Below are 21,419 nucleotides of genomic sequence, written 5' to 3' on the forward strand. Positions count from 1 at the left end.
ATTGAACGGCCAATCTGAAAATAACAAAAAAAAGGGGGGGTTTCATTTAAAAAACCAGAGTTGGTAACTACCACACGTTTATGATGCACCCTGTATATTGGAAAGTAATTTTAGAATGTGGACCTTTTAAACGTGAAAAACTTTCGTTGGACGAATTTTCTTGTAAACTTCATATTTACTGAGATATCGCACTTTGACGCACTAATGAGCAACCCTGTATATATTCATCTGCTGAACTCAAATCTAAACCACAAAAGCGTCTTCGGGTTATGATTTTTTTGGAAAAATCAATTAAACTCTGCAAGCCGTGATTTTTATGGTAAAATGACAATTATTTTATTTGGTTGTTAAACTCTTCGGTATTTATACATAAGTTTTATTTTGAATGAAATATTTATAAATGAAGCTAATCAGTATCAACTTGTTTTCCGATACCCCCAGAATATTACGAATTTTCGCAGTTTTCTATTCAGAAAATAAATTGAATCTGATATTTGAATTGTGCTAAATATTACTTTGGAAAATCTTATAGTAGTTAAAGAATTTCTCGTAAAAACTATTAGTAGAGCGAATTTAAAAAAGTAACGAATTATCGGCTTGAGATTGATGGGTGCAAAAAACCAAAGGAAAATGTTGCTATCGCCTATAGAACTTTGAAAACGTTTATTATTAGTTACTAGTCACTGTTACTTTGAACATTTGTTTCTTAAAAATTACGTTTTTTTGAGTAAAGAGACTGCATTTTTATAATTCAGTTTCGCGAATCTGATTGAAAACGCTGATTAAATCTAGTATTCCTAATGACTTTTCAAATTCATATAGTTTTCGAGCTTGTTTTCAAATTGAAAGATAAATAGTGCATGTTCATAGTATCAGTGCAGATCATAATGTGGCTGGTATGCTATTTTAACAGATGTTAGCCCTAATGTGATTATCGTAAAAATGAGCCTAAAACTACATCTTTGTATGGACAAATACTGTCCACTTCTAGCCACTTTTTATTGTCAAATTCACTTTATATTTCTATATAGTCGCCAGTGGGACTAGATAGAGTAAGAGCAAGATTGTTGATAAATATACATAAAGTCCCGCACGTTGCCACAATAGTGTAAACCATCTAACGTTTAGAGCTCTCAAAGCTTTTTTATTATTGATATTGTTCCAGTTTCATCGGGCGAATATTGTTTGCTGATCAGTTGAAAACGATTTCAAAATACAATTTCTTTAAGAAATTAAAATTTTGTTTTTGCTGCTCAAAAAGTCGAACGAACTCAGATGGCTATGAATTAATTGAATAGATTAACGTTGTCAGCATTAACTAAAAATGACCATGAAAGGCGTTTCCAAAGAATTCTAAGTCTGTTTATTTGGGTTTTGAATGGAAAAGTGGATTCATATGCACTGATCCATATCAAAAATCAAAAGAGAATCGAGATAGAAAACATAATCTCTGCCCAATTATTTTTTTCCAAAAACACATCACTGATTTTCCTTCAAAGCTCTTGTTGTTTTCAACTACATACAAGGGTTCAAATTAAAATAATATATTTGAAACCTCATGTTATTCATTGCCTAGGTAGGTAGGTATATTATCAGGTCTCTAATTCCCATTCTTCAAATAAGTTCAGCCGACAACAATAGGGCAATCATCATGCTAATGCACCAAAAGTCGATCCTCTTCCGTAGCGAAAGTGCTCTTAACAGAAGCCCTATAATAATCACGAACTTGCCACAACATTAAACAAAATTGCAACAAGTGAGAGAATGAATGCCCATATTTCCATCACCAGGCACTAGAATTACTGCTGTATCTACCTAATAGTGCTTGGGTTCGAGGCTCAGGTAAAAACCAAGAAAGTCCTTGATTTGAAACCATAATAGCAACGGTATCTTTTACCTACAAACGACTACCACGAACAAAATCCGATGAGTTACGAGCTCACAATCGCTTATTGGCCCCCCCCTTTGTGATGGTGGGTCCCTCACCCCGCCCAATGGTTATTTTCGTGTCTTCCTGCTAATGTGCCCCTGTGCATTTGGAATCCCCTCCAACATCATCTATCGTGGTGCGCTGTAAAGTCTCAAATGATTCAAATTAGTGGATGGATGATTCACAAACAATAAACACACCATTTATTGCTTGCTCCAGCTTGATGTTTTTTTTCGAAGAGCATTCGTACGGTCTACCTTCCAAGTGATAAATAAGTTCATCGATCATATTTTTGTTTTGTGTGTTTGTGCTTGAACTTATGGGTTTGTGGTTTGGTAGCTTGGTTTATGCGGCCAGTGATTATGTGGAATTAATTAACATGTAAGTAACCGCCTACGTTAATTAGAACAGTTTTCTGATTGAAAATCCGAATGTCGCATAGACTAGGGCATAAAATGCCCTAGTCTAATTCAAACCAGAGAAACCTAAACGTTCCACATTTCTGGGAAAGAACCCCGCTTATGTCCTACTGTTTTCAAACGTTTTGTTTCCACTTTACCGAAAAATTTACATGAAACATGTGGCTACAGACACCCTTGGGAAGTTGAATGCTAGTAGTGAAACAATATCCGTCTAGAGTGATGTGAAGTGACGTGAGTTCTACTGTTCTTCTACCTACAAAGGTATTTTCAGGCGGGATATTGGATTGAACTAATACGGCCAGACTCAAAGGTACTTGCGAGCGTTTCGATATTTTGATAAAATGGTACTGCATTAATATAATACGCTTAATTGAATACTGAAAGTCAACAAATCCAAACCGAACAAAATAGGTTATGCTAAATTGTAAAAATAAAAATAGCGAAACAGTTTAAAGTGCCACTATCGAAAAAAACTGCGTTTTCAATTTTTAGTGTCTATAGTCGATTCAAGTTTGTATTAAACTTAATTATTTTGCATTATCGCTACTTAATAGTGGTATCGTAATAAAACTATGTTCCCGGAAACTGTAATTTTGAAATTGATTTAAAGCAGCAAATATTTTTTTCCGGCAAAATTATAAACTACCCATGGATATTCATAAACCTCTTTCAGTAAGAATTCAACGAAAACTTTTGATGGTTTGCCAGTTTCGCTTTTTGTAACATTTGCCGATGTTTTCTAGACACGCGGTACCATCAACTGTGTTGATATCTTTACCAAAATACTTGAAGTACCTTAGGAAATTAAAAAAAACTGTATTTTCTTCGTTAATTATGAATCTCATCTCGAAAACTCTTTCCATATTTATTACGAGTAATTTCCAAAATAGGGTAAGAGTGGGTTTTTGTGGGAAATCCGATGATTATTTACAAACACATTTGGGCTTTTCATCTACTTTCACTTAGCATATAAGCGTGTTTGCCATTCGTTTGCCACCATATGGTTTCTATAGAATATATTTTTTTAATGTAAAATACCAATAGTGCATCTTAGATTCACTTGGAAGTAAATCATTGTAATGCCTACTTGTACATGCATATTTACTACCGACTAGCGCCGTATTAAAAATTTTTCCTATTATACCAACATCGCAAGGCTCTCTTACTAGTTTGAGGCTCGTAATTCACGCCTCATAACTTCGCCATTTTAAAAAGGATCTGGGCAACTTAGCAAACTTTAAAAAGTTTTAAATTTCGTTAGTAAACTTTCTGCTTAATATAGTCGGTCACATATTTGAGAGTGGCTAAATCATCCTAATCTGTTTATCTTCCTTTATCTAAACTTTGTTATTCCCGCCACTGCCGTATCTTTATCCCGGGGGACTGTGATGAGCCTTCTCCTTTTGCTAAGAGCTTCGAGACTTTAAAGGTGCCTCTTAGGGATTTTCTGATTCTTTATTTAGGACTTTTGGTAAATTATTCAATTGCATTTTAAACGGATCTATACAGATTTTCCTAATTTAATTTAGGCCATATGTCAATCTGCTTACACCTAATTATTATTGCATGCGTATTTCAGGCTTCAAAGCATCAAATTGAAATAAACTGTGGGGGCTTGAAATACTCGAAGTACCTAAGCAACTTATTATTTAAAAATTGTAAAGCTAACGATATACCATGTACTTATCCTATAATTTATCAATTTTTGCTTCAGTAATTTATATGGTAATTATTACGTTATTTAAATACAGGTTATATGTAATTATTGTAATTATCGAAAATTAGCAATAACAAGTAATTAGCCCTATTAAGTGCATTATAAAATTCGATCGCATAGTAGGTACTATTTAGAGCAGCTGGCTCGTTAGGTATGAAACTCGACAAGAAGATTGCAAGGAATCAGTCAATAAGTGTGCAAGAAGGAATTTAAACTAGTGGATACTAATGTTGTTATAATCTTATTACGTAGAGGGTATTTTTTCAAAATTACATAGTAAATGAGTATAGGTGTTTTTGTCTCGTTTTGATACATTCCTGAAAGGTTCAAACAATACAGGAAATAATCCTTCCTGGATTTTTAAATCGGTATTTAAACCCACCAAATACCCATTTGTGGTTATGGTAGCACAATACACAAGTAAACATTCACATGTCCAACTTCGTAATTTTTTTAATTTCATTGAAATTGCTTTGCCGATTCATACAGCCATTTTAATGTATTTTCCTTGTGTATACACATCAACAAGTATACGTTTTTCAAAGCGAACCTCATAAATCGACCAGGTTTTGGGAACTAATTTCCTTTAAAGTCTACAGCCACATGCTGACAGAAATAAATGATGACTTCACAACAAAGAACAGGGATTACTATCAGATCGTTTTACTTTTCGAAACATATTGTGGATGCAAGTGGAAATTAGAACGTTGAACTCTTTAATTAAATGTAAGTTAATTTTAATTAAAATATTCAATACTCAAATAAATTTTTTAGAAACCATGTTTGTTGAGTAGCTTCTTACGTTACCTACGCAAATCGAGTGCGTTCATTGTCAACTTTTGTAGTTTTACGGATTATTTTCTATTGACACGATAATATATGATTGGATTATAAATCAACCCACATTTTGTTAGCAATAATTTTCCCGCGTCACCCTCACCCGTTACCTTTTGAAAATCGCTAAATGCCCTCGAAGGAACGGAGCCTGCGGCCCTCTATTACGAATGACCATTCATTATTCTGCAATTAAACCAAGGGACAAACTGGGCACGGTATCCGCGGCCCTCATAATATGGCTTATGGCTGTTTGTCTGCACGCCTGCTCTTGCTTTTACCCTTGCTGGACAAGGCGATAGAGCTGAAACTTTTTTCCAATGTTGTCAGAGTGGAGACTTTATTCAATTAATTAAAAAAAACAATTAATGATAATGTACTTATAAGAAGTGGTTTCCAGGACTTATTTTTTAGAGCCTTGAAATATTTGTTAAGTTGAAAAGTATCTCCTTTTTTTATTTGATTCTCAAACCCACCTATGGAATATTTGGATTGTATTCAGGAGTACTAAAATGTTAGTTTGTAGCTGCTGAAAAATACACTCTGAAAAGTTTAAAACATTTGACGATTCGACAGCTAACATTGTTCAATGCGTACCGGTCTACCGGCTCTAAGGAAGTTAGAGTTAACTGTCTAACAAGAAATTTACATTTTGTTTCTGTAATTAGCAAATGTTTCCTCACTTTTTATCTGAGCTGAATTTCTCTCAAAAATAAGTCATGAAATCATTTAAAGTAAAAGTGAATTTTGCCGTTAGGGTTAGAAGTGTTGTAAGAAGTAATGTTGAAATGTGAAAAGCAACTAGAACATTTTTAGTATTTTTAGAACATTTTTACTTTACGTCTCCAACCAACTGCAACCTCCCACCGGTTGTCATCCCGAGGAAAAGCATTCAATAGTTGAAACTAGTTTTTATGTATTTTTGAGTAAATTGCGCGGTACCGTACAAAATAAAGCTGTAAAGAAAACCACGAACTGCAATAAGAAAAAAGTCAACATTTAAAACAATATACAAAACTATGACTAAATAAAATTAAATAAGAAATACTTTTCGACTTAATAGCTGTAAATATTATACAAAGTTCTTCAAGACGAATTTTCTCAAATAGTGTCTGCATACACCTACACGTGTTATTTCTTTAAGCTTTATTCCTGACCGGAGAACCATTGAAACCACTTGTATTTTTAGATGTATAGAAAATTTCTGGGTCGCTGCCAAACTGTTCAAAAACGTATTTATTTTTATTAAAAGTCATCTTTAACTGGACATATTAAGTTAGACTCCGCTTTACGTAGGCACGTAAACTTTGTGAGAAATCCAACAGTGAATTTGAATATCGCATGAACGCATAACAATTATTATTAACAAGTAGCTTATGCAGAGAAATTTGCTTACAGTATTTTTTGATATGGTTGGCAACCTTGTGCCGTTCATTTCGAGCCCTTTAATTAACGGTATCTTTCCAAACAATTTTTATTGGAGTTTTATCAGCAGGGTCCGGCCAAATACCAATATTTACGATTCTCAAGTAATGAAGACCAGTCGACAGAACAATGAGAATGGTATTCTGTCGGTTAGTATTGTTTTCAATAGTATATGAATAAATTGTTACCAAATATATATAGATATAGATATCTTAGAGCATTTAAATGAAGAAAACCACTTATACACTTGGTCGGTAATTTAACGAATTAAATTATAAAGTTTAAATACGTTTGGTGCCGAAAATGTGACCGACCATTGCGCGCTGATGGTATAAAAAAGTCGTTCAAATCGGATTAGTTCTTGAGAAAATATGCACAGACAAAAGTTCGGGAATATTTAAGCTCTGCGTTAAATTTGCGACGCAGTGTGTATGTAAATATGTGTCCATTGTCAAACAGCAATATTGAAACAGAAATTGTACACAATATTTTGTCCGAATAAAGATTTAAATCCATTAAAAATATAAGTATGGGGATTTCGTGTCTCTTCGAAGAAAAATTCAATATCAAATTTATATTTAAACGTATTTTTATTTGCAATTAACTGGTGGTTCATACCTTAGTAAACATAATAAAATATATATCAACGGATTTGGAATTTGACACAAGAGCGGAGCTAATGATAGTAAAAAATTTGTATCTGGAATAAAAATTTCTTCTTGAGTTGACACATCCACTATAAACCCAAACATCTATTTATTTCAAGACAAGGACTAATTTATCTACTCTGATAAGCTAATAACGAAATAAATGGTACTAAATGGCAGAACGTTTTTTAACTCATTTTCTCCAGTTAACACAGGAAGAGCCTTTATGCACACGTATGCATTTAAAGTCATAAACACAATAAATATACTTTGTATTTCTATACACGTGCATTGCGTACTTGAATTGTTGGGAACAGGTGGATGCTCAACATTTATGCGGGGCATTCCAAGATCGTCATCTTTAACATATCAAATGTAGAAGGGGGTTTGAAAACTTGCGGGCACATAAACACAATAGTATCTTACTGCCGCTAGTTGACCAGAATTGAAGAAATTGCTTATGCTGCGCAAAATATCAGCTGTAAAATTAAACCGCTCTGCATATTACTTCTTTTTTGTATTTAATTTCTGCTGACAATGTAATAACTCATTCGCCACGGTTGTCGTAAAATAAAAGGAAAACATGCTTCAGTATGAATATGGAACAGTTCTTCGGCTCTGCCTGGCTCGTAACTCGTTTCGCAGGAATGGACGGAAGAATTTCATTTACGGTGAAATTGATATCTCAAATTGCGCAATTAAAATAGCCGTTAATGAGCTTCTCCAAAGTAATTGAACAGTAGCATAATACCTTATAATACCTTGAAATTATCGGTGCAGTCAGGTAAGTAGTTGCAATCGAAGAATTTTCTGGCAAATAACACCACTAGTGTTAGGAATGTATGTTAAAATATCTTCAATCAGTCGGGCAAAGCCATCTTCTTCCGACTCCGACAAATTATAACTTAAAATTGGCACAGAACAAAATTAAAAAGTGACTACTGCATGAGTACAAGCATTATTTTTTCCTTTCGCGGTGGTAAAATTAACACATGCTAATGTAAATGAATGGCCGGCTCTTTGCGTGAAGAGAGGGCGTGAGCAAAATATATGGGTTCTACATTATGCCAGATAATCATCTACTTTATGTTTGGGATAAACGCTTACCCAAATTAAAGCACCGTTTGGCAAACCTTTTGTTTTCGGAGCAAATTGTGCCGGCAGAAGTCGCAAATTGCGTTTTGAAACCTTAAGAGCCACTTGTTCGATCTAACTCGATGTTTAAATCGCCAGCTCATGTCAGTGAACTGATCAGCACGAGAGGTTTTTGTTTCAGTACATATCAATGTTTATTTATTGGTACCTGGTTCTTTGCTGAGCATCCGTTCAATAGAAAATATTTATTTCCTTAGATACTACATCTGGCTGTATGGAGTGGAAAACTCTATTTTTTAGTTTAAAGTTTAAAGACGGAAATCGTGAAGTTTTTACTATCAAAGTACGTCTTTTACTACCAGTCATGTGAAGCCGAAATTTCTATAGGCTATTTTTCTTTTGTAATAGTTAATTCTGATTTTGTCAAAGTGTACATCATGTGAATTGATTCTCCACGGAGCTCAAATGAGACAGAAACGGTTAGACGCGACGGGCCCTTCCTTGAGTGACCATTTCCGTTACCTGAAGGACGGAATCTTTCTTATACCAGGAAGAAGTTATTTGAATAATATCACATTGTGATGCAACTTGATGTCCTTTCTATTTAAACTAGGATAGTTAAAATATCAGATAATACTCTTCTGCGTGATAAATCCTCAATCTCTTAACGATCACCAGTGAACACTGGCTCAAACTAAAAAAATTTAATAGAAAGAAAATAAGCAAGATCTGGACGACAATTTTTTTTTTTTTCATATAACGCCGTATTCTTTTGAAGGTGGACGATTTGAAATACCTAACGTGGCTTTAGATACAGCCATACAAAAGGTATCAGGCAACGAACATCATCTGCGGATGCTTTTAACCACGAATTTCGTCGCCTACCGACAGACATGTATGAATATTGTCTGAACCGGTTGCTTTTAAATATTTCGGACTTTTTACTCAGTGGACTATTTCATCTTTGGTAATTTCAGATTCTATTTCGGCCATATGCATCCCATTTTGATAGTGTTTCGGTGGCTATGGTACTATTACGTACGTTCCAGTTTGGAAGTTGATATTCTATCCTAAAATATTTTTGTATCGTGTTGTGTGGTGGGAGTGCAATTAGTTATCACAAAAATATTTTGGTGGTCTTAGGTTGGATTTTATTAACGCCAGTTCGGAAAAATCAATAGTAAACTTAGTAGGTACAAACAAGTAATTATATTACTTAGATAGTATCAAAAACCGTAAGGCTTACTATACAAATTATTATATAGAATATGTATTAAGTAAGTAAGTTAACTGTAAATATGTGTCAAATCAAATGTATTTTTTTATAAATATAGCAATATCAATATGTTAGTTTGTTTTTTAATTGAATCCCCGGCTTCCGAAAACTTCAAACACAAGAAATACAAAATAAATCGTTTGTATAAATTTTAACCTTTCTAGCTACTCAAAATTCAACTTCTTCTAACTTCCTAAAACTGTTTTTTCGAAATCAGGCATTTGGAATATAGAACTGACGTCTCTCTCGGTCTATTTTAAATCCCAAATGATTCATCTTGATTTCTCGCAAAAAAACATTAACTTGAGTTTTTTCCAAAAGAGTAAACTCCAGCTTATTGCACAAAATTTCGTTCAGCGAAAGATACAGAGCACCTTATAAACTTTGAATGGCTGTGAAGTTATTTGATAAAGTTAAATTTCAATTCCACATAGTCCGTTTACCATTTTATTTCCTCCAGTATGCAAAGAAATTCCAGCAACTGACGACGGGCATGCCTGGAAATATATTCAAATGTTGTTTACGAGTTCCTAAAAATAACCACTAAAAAATAGATAAATCACCGTCACTCTTCGGGGTTATCTTGTCGTCGTCATAATATATCAGAGACGGTTGGTATCTGAGTGTCATCAAGTACGAAACCTGTATATTTGAACTTTGCTCTTAAACTTTATTATTCAAATGGCTAAAGTGGTGTCTTGTGAGAGAAACATGTTCATTACGTTCTCCTTGGAAAATACATTTTTTATTAGCCAAGTTTCTAGTGTTAGATGTTCTGTAAGCAATGCCACGGTATTGCAAAAACCTAAACCTCCCAATCAGCATTTATGCAAATAATGCTATTCCGAACGAGAAATATCCATCGAAGATGCAAATTCTAAGACCAATTATCTCTAAACATATAGAAAATCTTAATCAATTTGAGAAACGCCTCAACTAGAAGCACTTTCGACGTGGTTATGGTTTGTTTAATCCTCGGGCAATTTATTAATGCCATTAAATTTGATAGTGTCATTTATGTCACCATTAAACTGGCGGCTTGTCTAAGTGGATGTATGCACTTTAACCAAGAAGCAATGTTGCCAAGATTGGTTCGTTGCTTCGACCCAATTATCGTACAAGAGAAATTTCAAGCTTGATATGTCCGATTGACCCCAATAGAAATTACTTGGACAAGTTGCAAATGTAGATGATTAAACCCTCACACTTGGAACTTGCTGGACTCTCTCTATTTCACAAAACGACCAGATAAACGCGTTTCTTCTGCCCAACCTAGACTCCATTGACGGTAACATTATCATTCATAAATTGTATATTTGTTTGCGTTTTATCACCGCTTTCAAGTTAAAATATTGTTGCCTAAGAATTTGTTGCTCGTTCAGTTTTTTGGTCGTAATTTATCCTACTAAATTGTTATTAATCTCCACATAAACTATATGTAATTCAGAACAGAAAGATCAATTTGAATAAATGGATATTTTTACTACTAGTATGATTGGGAAGATTTGGATTAGTTCTGCTTTCAGTGGGAATTCAAAAAGCTTTCAATCCAAATAAAAATTAATAGGCAGGTTGAAGCTTTTCGATTTTTTTGCAAGACTCTCAAATCCACGTTTTCAAGCCGATATTTATCTACATGATTTACCGCCACAAGACATTGGTGCCCGGAACGAAAAGTAAATTATGAACTATTGCAGAACACCTTTAACAACACCTTTATTTAAACCATAAACGTGCAGTCAGATCAATTCCAATTCCAAAAAAATGTTGATTTTTATTGTTTTGTTGTTTCTTATTATTAATGTATTGTTAACACATTTTAAAATTTAGAACAAAAATTATAAGATACATTTTTAACTAGCGTGCTCGGTTTCAAGTACCAACATTTTTTCCTATTTAATCTCCTAAAAATGTTGTTCTTATAACCGTCGACTTCTTACCTTCAAGCCTCCTGCGGCACTTCAAAGTAAACTGTTTGATATTTTTCGGCGATTAACATATTGATTGTTTGACCTGTTACACTACAAGTCATTGGAGCGTGTTAATGCTTGGACAAAACATAAATATTTTTACACTTTCCATATTATTACAATGGGTAGACGTTTGTTTACTATAAACACTCATTAATAGTTTTGGACAGTTTGTTTTGGAGTAAGAATATTTTGAATCATTGTTTGCGAAGGGGAATGACTTTATTAATATTAATTGGACTCATTCGTTTTAGCATTTTAAGGACAATACGATTAAGTTTTTAGAAATTTCTAAAAAAAAAAGTCTGCTTATTATAGGAAAGCATTATTATAAAGGTTATTATAAAGTATGGGTTATAAGAGAGCACATCGAATGATGCATAGGAACTTAACGACTTTATCAACATATTGTAGTCATAATGATAGATTTCAGTACAGACGTGAATAGTCAGCTTCATTTACATATTTGATGGTATTTTAACAGTTTAAGAGCAATATATAATGTGATGTTTGATTATTACAGAAATAGGTTGAGATCAAACTTGCCTCAGAAGGTGCTGTATCAAACTTGCGTGAGAAAATATGTAATGCTGCTCTATAACAATTTTTTTTTAACTATTTTACTTATATTCGTAAGTTATTTTTGGTTGAAAGTAATTGCCAAATTTAAATATCAGAATCTTAATTTATTTTCTTGATGCACCTTGTTTGGATTTGCATAATTTAAAGTAAACGATAGGGGGTTGTGAATTTACTTTATTTTTGTTTTTACTATTTACTTTTCTTCTTCTTTTATATGTTTGTGTCTTTTTTCCTTTTATATGTAAGTATTTGTTAAGTGTGTTATCTGTAAGCATTTGCTGAGTTTCCATGATCTATTTGCGTAGTTTTATTCTATTGAGAGGATGTTGAGAGGATGACACTCGATGTTTCTGCGGTCTGTTGGTGATTTGTCCCTTGTGATTTTTACTATTCTGTCATAGGTCATGCGTTCAATCTGTACGTTCCATTCGTTCATTCTATGTAATACTTAATCATTCATGTTATCGACTTTATACGTTCTTCTGATATCCTCGCTCCCTTTTTGATCCATAAGTGTCCTGCCGAGTATTTTGTGCACCACTTTCATTTCTGGGTTTACTAGTATTTGTCTTGTGTTCGAAGTTTCTCGTCTGGTTTCTGTAGTGTATGTTAGCATTGGTCCTGTCTTGTAGATTCTGAATTTAGCTTAGGTTCCTTTATTGTTCCATATGGTACGTTGAGTGGATGTTAAGCGACATTCCCTTATATAGAGTTCATGTTTTTTAAATGCTTAAAACCCTACAGTCTAAAAATGGCCAAGAAAACTGAACTGAACACTTGGCAGGCAATATTTAAAAGCTAAGTACTTGAGGAGAATTAGAAAGAGTCTATTGGCATTATTTAGTTTACCAAATTTTTTATTTGAACTAGTATGGGCGGAGAAGGTGTTTAATTGAACTGATATAACCAAGGAATGTATAGTTCATACTCCGCACTGATACTATTTAGCATGCAAATGTATATTTAAATCAACTAGAACTAATCGCTCAGTCGAAAAATCTGTGTGGCCACCTAAATTGACGGCGGAATGCTGTAAAATATTTCACGTAACATTACCTCCCACGTTGTGGCTACTTTGCGTGAATAATCAACAGTTTCATCAGCGTTGTTTTATGACAATTTAATCACTGCAATTTTTATGCCGAACACATGCCTGGGGAGTCGTAAATATAGTATGCGACTTCGCGTTGTTTTGCCACCAATGTGGTCGGCTACCTTTCCCGATTACTAAGCAAGTTCTATTTTTTGCTATTTCTTAATAGGAAAACGTTGCAAGTGCCCGGAATACGAATATTCATAGTTGCACTTCCGTCCGATTGTTCTTCTGAAACGCGAGTGGCACTGGGAAGAAAATCTGATATGTGTGGTATAGTGTTTCTTGGCAAACCGCAAAAATTGGGGTGCTGCGATCAATTTCCCCCCAAATCGCCTAATTAATCTAGGGTTATCGTGAATTCTAGGTGTTGCAACCCAAATTGGATTCTTTGCAAGATGTGACCTCAATTGCAAATTATCAGTTTTTTCAAGAACATTCTGCTCTTTCAATCTGACATTCTGGCCACTATTCGCAGTTCGAGTTGATAGTAGAACGATACATTTTAAACAGAATATCAATCAATGAATATTACATATATTTTACTGACTCATTTGGCTTCTCGTACGGCAGTTTAACTTTAATGTCGAAATTATCTCCTACAATATATTAAAAATAATAAAAATAAGTCACTAATCCTTCTTTAACTTAACAATAACCAATTTGTAAGCTCATTATTGTTGTGGTCTTTGCGTTCATTAAACTGTTAATTGGACGTATTCCTTCAAATATATCTGCATTTATCCTATTAATCTCGAACAACTCCTAGTTTTAGCATTAATATTTAACTGGCAAATTAAACAAATATGTTGTGTTGTTCAGAAATCATTGAAAGTTTTAAATTGATTTATGTGCGTTATGGAATTCACTGCAAGTGGAACGTGATTGTGCATACGTTTTGTGAGACAGATACATATAGTGCATTCTACTTAGAAACCGATGCACGTCATCAAGCATGGAACGCACATTGTTGTTACAGTCCTGATAAATTATTTATAGTATAAATAGGAAGTCCTCCAATGTAGATTTATGTTCGAATAACGTTTACTCGAAACCACATCTATCCGTTCTTAAATGATTAAATTCTTCGAGTCTGATATATTTAATGGAAGTTAGCATCCTTTTCATTATACAAACATCAATACCAATTTAAGGCAAGCTGACTTGACTCAAGTTAGGGCTCTCATTGTGAAAAGTTACTCTTGCAGTAAAATAATTCAAAGTTTATGTAAATAATAAAAAAGTAACACAGGTAGCACACTGTCACCTAGCAATTCGAGACTAATATAAATTTCGAAGGCTCATTAAAAGCTATAAATCTTGATTGCTGTTGTTGGTCAGAAAAAATTATAGATTATCTAGAATTGACTAGAATGAACTGAAATGAATCTTCAACAAATACTTTTCATGCAAACTGATTGTTAAATGGACAACGTAACTTAAAAAATACTCGATTTACGGTTTGAGACTAAATGTATTTGCCTTAAATTAGGTAAATTACATATCTCAAATAAGGAAACACCTAGTTTGCTAACAATCTGTTTTGTGCGATAATCAAATAGCATGAAATAGTTTGTAACATGACCCAAATAATTCTATTAAAATTTTTTTATTAAGTCATGCCTTACAACAAAGCTGTACGTTATATTAGGCACACGAATAAAAATTTATTTAAAAAAGTAATTTTTATTCAAATGTTCACAATTTTTTCGAAGTAAGAATCAAATTCAAAATGTTTTGCAAAGACTGATTTTAGAAAAATCTCTCACTGGTTGAGGTCTGACTAAGAGAACATTTGGGCTTTTACTTGAAATGTGTACGTGGCCAAAAACGTTATCCTTTAAAGATGATTTTAATTTTGATTTCTGATATTTTTTTCTGAATCCAAGCAAAATAATTAACATTGACGAAACAGTTTGCTTACTTAACTCTTGAAGTCTATTTAGGTAACAAATGTATAACACCTGTTTGTGCATGTAATACATAAACAGCAGTAGTAAGAAGGAAAATGTAATGTACCTACGAACCCAAACCTACCCCCCAAAATAAAACTCTATGCATAGTTGATTCAGATTATTTTACTAGCTCTAAGAAGATCTTGAAGTACCTAATATATCCAAAAGCAATTTAAAAATAGCTATTTTTTATATTTGATAAATTTAATAAGCAATGCCTAAGCTTTTATATTATCGGTCGCTTGTCTCTTTCAAGTAATTTGAAGGGACATTGTGGATTGTGTTTAATGTTTGTACTCTAAAACTTCATTAATAAACTTTCCAACAAATTCCATAATTAACCAGAACTGTTAAAACACTGTCGTTGTATTTAGCTGAAGTTACATTGACCTGCTAGTCAAACAAACATTCACTCACTTCTTAACATTTGGTAAGTTAGACAACCTGATAATTTTGCGTGGCTACATTTAACCTGGCAACTATAAATTCGTGTAACATTTAAATGAGCCGGATACGAGGAAACCTTTAGTTTACGGCTGTGCCCCTACACTTAGTTTGTGTACTATTTGACATTTAAAGTAAATTTATTTTTAGAAATGCTTAATTTAGGCACAGTTACAGGACTTTTAATACGAACTTGTATAATATTTTGCCTGAAATGTTGTCAAGATTTCAGCAATATCATGAAGATATAGTCTACTGTAACAAACGGGGATTTGTTCAGCTCAGGAGGTTAACGTAAAGTTTCGTATTTTTCCGATTTTTCAGATGATCATCCAAAATGAGTCAAATTTGATATAGCTTTCGAGTTAAAAGAGATAAGCATGATCTAATTTCAATTTATTATGCCGTTTTAAAAGACTTCAAAACATTGATCGGATATTATCAATAAATCTATAGGTACTTAATTTGAAAGGGCAAAAGTTCTTCCTAATTTAACGTAGGTATACGGCAAGCTTTTTGATACACCCTGTTATGTTAGTAGTTTTTAAACAGTTTCTTGTAGTTTTCGATCTGCAAAATTTAACACATTCTTAAATAAAATTAGCAACCAATTTTTTCCGGAAATGTCTTCGGAATCGTCATCAATTTTTTCATATTGTTCTTCCAAAATGTTCTTCCAAATGTGTAATGCACATTATTGAGCAACGTTGTATAGAACGAAAGGAAATCTTTGATAAATTGCCTACCCGATTTGTAAGAAATTATAAATCATAAGAGGGATGCAATTATGCCCCATTCGAAGACGAGCAACGCGTGGTTGCCAATAGTACCGTTCATCTGTAATTGTGAGGAATTATTATCTTTTAATACACGAAACCTTAGTTAACATCTGTCACACATTTTTACACACGATTTATTTGAAATAGAATGAATATCTTTTTATTGAAAAAAATGAACTTTATTAACAAAAAGCTACACATTTTTAAATAGACATCAGAACTAAATCAGCATAAAAGATGTTTAGTAAGCATTTGTGTGCAGGTATTTGTAAGTAAGGTAAGCTTTTGTTCACACGTATCTAAATGTTGGATAATTAATTAAAATAATGATCTTTAAAGAACGTTTTCTCCATATAAAACGAATTGTGGAAGAAGTGTTTATAATTGCAACAGGGATTTAAAAACCACGTAACATTTATAGCGGTCCAGCACTGAAAAATATTCTGGTTTATTTCAGAAAAAAAAGGTACGCATGGCAACACAGGCTCTCACTGTACCTGAGACACTCACTGTCTCACTGTAGTTTCACACCTCATTGCACCAAATTACCGAAAAGTCGGGTAGGTGTGTTTAGGAGATCGACCTATTTTATCTAATTAAGTAGTTGACTTTTGTTCCACACTCTATGTTCTACAAATTACTCATACACCCCACAAGCAACCAAAAAATAAAAATTTTGTTAACAATAAACTAAATAGTATAAATATTTGAAGTCTCATTTCTTTAATTTCTCCTTCTAGGTCGTATAAAGATCTGGCCTTGTTTGAAATAATACAATCTGATCTGTTCTGTGAAAAAAAGAGTATATCGGACCTTGCTTACATTTATAAAACTCTAAATATTTATTTTTGCTGGCTGCCAAATGTAATGAAATAACCCTAATAGGTAGGCGCCTGTTTATTTATTAGTTCGTGTTTGTCTGTCTTATGCAATACCACTGGCAGTATCAGCAGCAGAATCTAAAACAATTACCTACAATGCAAAATAATCTGATAGGCAGCGACCAATGTGAATACCCAATGAGATATGATAATCTGCTCATTTTACTGAATCGTTGTAATGCATACCTTAATTCATTGCTAATGCTTCTATTTATAGCTAAGCATAATGACTATGATTTCATGTTCTTCTTTATGCCAAATCTATTCTTGTGTGTGTCTAGGAAGGATTGGAGTTGATCAATTAAAAATTATACTTCGTCCTTTTTTCCTCATAACCCTTTGACTTGCCCTCCGATTCTTATAATTGTGGTGAAATTTTCTTTATAAAAGGAGTCACGCATTTTCTAGAAGGAATATGCTTTCTCTAATTCGAATGCCAAGAGATTGGCTTTGGTGCCGGTAGTGTGAGGCCGCTGCCCTTTTAGGAATGGCCTCCTCCCATATATCATGGCATCTTTAAATTTATGAATTTCATAGAAACGAGAGGAAGCGGGGTTTGAGTTACGAGCTCGCGCGTTTTATTTCATTGCTCGACGGAGGTGTTGTTGATTCTGCTTCTTTTAATTTGATTTATGCTCTCTCGCCTGCGCTCTGTATCTAAATTTGGACCACGCATTATTGGAGTTGTGTAAGTTCACCAAAGTCGAGCTCGAAATATCGTCTTTGGACAGTCACAAAGAAATTGGACCGCCTCATTTGTCCCAACGTACATTTCAACTTCTCATATTCTGCAAGGACATGCGCTACTTTGTGCTATCTATACTATGCGGGTACTTTGGCCCAATTATTTGATACCGACTTCTTAAAATTACCCCTGGTATGATAATAGTTTTTAAAGCGCCGACCAGATGCGATAAAAATGAAATTATTTATTACACATACTATGTGTCTATTATATATGTAGTTTGTTTGTATATCTAATAGGCACCAATATCTAAATGCGATAATTTTGCTAATGACTATTGCTTTGTTTCAGGTATGTATTTACGGAGAATCGCTTTTATGACATAGTGCGTCTAAGCTCATGCCATTGGAAGTTGCATCAGTGGTTGGTGATAGTGAGTTAAACGCCTACTTAAAGTTCCGTTTCTAAGGTAAGACGTGAAATTGAAAGCGACTTGGTTAACAAAATGCAGCGCCAGAATTTAGTGATAAATTTGGTGAATTCTCAAAAATATTGGGGAAGTCCATACTAAATCGGCATACCTCAATTTTGGTCAAACGTAAGTTACGACTCAACTCTTTTCACTTTGAGTCTAATTTGTCATTTTTTGCGGAAGTTTCACTTCTTTCGTATAGCTATTTTGTAAATGAGAGAAACGTACCAGTGGTTGATTAATTTTTATGTGGACTGTGGATTTTTCAAGATATTTTTCATTTCATAAAATAGGGCATTTATGTTCGTAACATTTTTCGCAAATGAAAACATTATTTATTTTATAATTGTAACTTTGTGTGGTAAAAAGTATCCACTCAAAAGTTGTAGAAGGATCAACGTTTTACATTGGGCGATCAAGAACAGTAATCGGATAGACCTCGTCGAGTCCACAAGCGATATTTCTTAATTCTTATTGTAATTCCAACGAAATATTGTCAAATTTCCAGAAGCCTTAATGATTTCTATAGGAGTTAGACATGCTACAACAACGTGACTTGACTAAAACCTGCTTTTTGTTTTTGTCAGAGCGGTCACCGAACTGCTAAGGTATTTTCTCAGACACGTTGCCCAATAATCAACAGTATTAAGAAAGTAATAATCGGCTAAACTAATTTAAGGACATAGCGACAACTAAATGTAGAACGTATTAGAATTTATTGCCGAAACAGTTATATGTATGAGCTTAGAGTCCTTAGCACCTACTTACGATTGCGCAAGCGGCTTGCTATATGCATTTGCGGTAAGCTTATGGATTTATAGCTCTCGAATTTAATTTAATAGAAGGTGCAAAGAATATTTAATAGATTTTGGTGGTAATATATGGAATTACGTGGAGAGGCTCTGCTTTTAGCGGAATATTAGTAATATTTAATTTCAGTAGATATGCTAAGCGGATTCTATCTTCGCGTTGAATGAGGCAACATTAATTATTGTTTATTGAGGGTTGGAAAAAACTAATTGTCACATAAATGTACATAATGAACGCTTTGTTAGGTTGCAACATGAAATAACGACTCGTCTAAATAGCACCTAAGCGTCCACAAGGTTGTGCATCACCTGAATGCCTTTATGGGTGTTAGAGAATGACCTCGGACATTATACTATTAGAATACCCCATCCCGAGTTAATGTTTACTTGTTGAGTTAAAGTTAACTTTTATTGGATGCCTTGATTGTTGTAAAGGTTCGTGGAAGTGGTATTTTCAAATTTTGAGAAATTATTTTTTAATAATTATTATCTGTTGTTAAATTTGAATATCTCAAATTTAATTTTGTGATTATTTATGATTAATTAGATTTCAGAATCAGTAGCATTGGCGTAGATAGATCTAAACGTGAACCGTGTGATGTCCGAAAGGGTTTTAGTTGACCATGACTCAAGGGAATGCTTTCTAGGAAATTCTATTATACCTGAGACATATTTCCTACATAGTACTATAACCCTTAGAATTTGTTCCAATTTTATAACTCTATAGCGCTGGTGTTGTCAGGTTGTAAGGGTTGACAATAATTGTTCAGACGTAAATCTGATCTGAATCTAGCCGAATGTCTGAAAAGGGCCTGCATGGGTCTCTTTCGAGAACTCCGATTATAACCAAATAGAGCCGAGACGTATTCCGAAAATAAAACGTAGATTTCGTTAGTGTCTTTCGATCAACAAGGGCATTCACACTACTGTAACACAGTACATACTGAAACCTTGACGGCTTTAGCGGTTGATGAAAAGCTTTTCCGTACCATTTTTCTCTGTTGTACAACAGTTTAATCGTCTTTAACATTTAGGCACTTTTTAATGGTACATTGCACAGCACACGAGTGAACAAAACTCTCAAGTACATTTTTTGAACATGAAGACAGTGAAATCGTGTGCATGGTCTCCTTTAGTACACCAGCTGGCGAGCTGTCAAGCCATTAGATTAGGGTCAAAGGAAGAATGGTGCGGGGCCCGGGGAGGAAAAAGCGGCCCATATGCTGTCACTCGCAGACAAGGAATTTAGGCATGGATCACATTTGGCTCAGCCTTATTCATTATGGCTGCTTGCAAAAGGGGTCGTGCCTTATTACCATCTTTTCCACTTTCAAATCAGAGGGCATTGTTGTACAGCCACAACTGCAAATAGCTGAGCATGAGTAATAGGGAAAAACGTTTTATACTGGAAGTGCGGAAAGAAAGTGAAAGGAAAGTGCTTAAAGAAGGGAACCTGCTGATTTAGACACTGTCCAACGCTCTAATATTGAGCTAACCCTTTTACTATGGTTATTAAAACAACTATGACACAGTTTTTTAGTTAGTTTTTGTTTGAATCCGGGATGGGTTTTTAGTCTATATTTATCAATAAATACATTATTTTCTTCATATATGATCCTGCAATCCACACAAACTTTTCATTTCAAATTGTGCTATAGATCTATCAACTAAAGTCAAAGAAAATGCAGCTTATCTTCACTTTAAAAGTAGCTGTTTTTTAGTTGTTCAGCCAAAGTTAGCGCTAGTGATGAGACATGGAAGTGCTTTAGATGGATGGGTGGATTTCTTCAAACGAATACACCTCAATTTTGTTGTTGTTTTAAAATCAACCAAGATCGTCTTTTACCAAGGATTAATGCTATTTTGGAGAACATTTCTCGCCCATCTATTAGCTGAAAAAAGTATCTCTGATACATTCTTAACTATTGTCTTTAGCATTCCGCCAAAATGATACGTGAAGATGCTAAACTGCTTCCATTAAAGTTATTAATTACCAAGTGTTCAGTACGATGTAAAGATGTCAACAAAAAAGTATATCTTTGCTTTATCGACTTTGCCAAAGCGTTTGACTGCGTAGACCATGAGCTATTACTAAATATCATCGGAAATACCGGCATGGATAATAAATATATCCGCATAATAGCAAACATGTATTGGGGACAAACCGCTAAGGTAAAGCTGAACAACCGGTATTCTGACAACATAGAAATAAAAAAGGGAGTGAGGCAGGGCTGCATCCTGTCTCCGCTCCTTTTCAATATATACTGGGAAAACGTATTTGGAAAAGCGGTGGAGGAAGCAACAGAAGGTGCGATATGCTGATGATACAGTCATACTAGCCAACAACATAGACGAATTGCAGCGCGTCATGGAAAGAATACAGAAAGTGAGTGCAGACCACGG

At 34.0% G+C, this 21,419-nt stretch overlaps 1 long non-coding RNA gene across 2 annotated transcripts in view; it reads left to right on the forward strand.

Moving 5' to 3' along the window:
* The first annotated feature begins 2,022 nt into the window (after positions 1 to 2,022).
* The window catches only part of LOC109538218, a 40,625-nt gene continuing 21,228 nt past the window's right edge, over positions 2,023 to 21,419 (forward strand). Inside the window, exons 1-2 of one of the 2 annotated variants that reach the window (XR_007280451.1) lie at positions 2,023 to 2,311; positions 18,087 to 18,204. This is a non-coding gene — a long non-coding RNA (uncharacterized LOC109538218). The remainder of the gene's footprint in view (positions 2,312 to 18,086; positions 18,205 to 21,419) is intronic. The other variant, XR_002172009.2, reaches the window with a different exon arrangement.

This window comes from Dendroctonus ponderosae, unplaced genomic scaffold (genome assembly GCF_020466585.1).
Source record: "Dendroctonus ponderosae isolate FM_Combo_2020 unplaced genomic scaffold, Dpon_F_20191213v2 Dpon_F_20191213_1, whole genome shotgun sequence".
Taxonomy (NCBI): domain Eukaryota; kingdom Metazoa; phylum Arthropoda; class Insecta; order Coleoptera; family Curculionidae; genus Dendroctonus; species Dendroctonus ponderosae.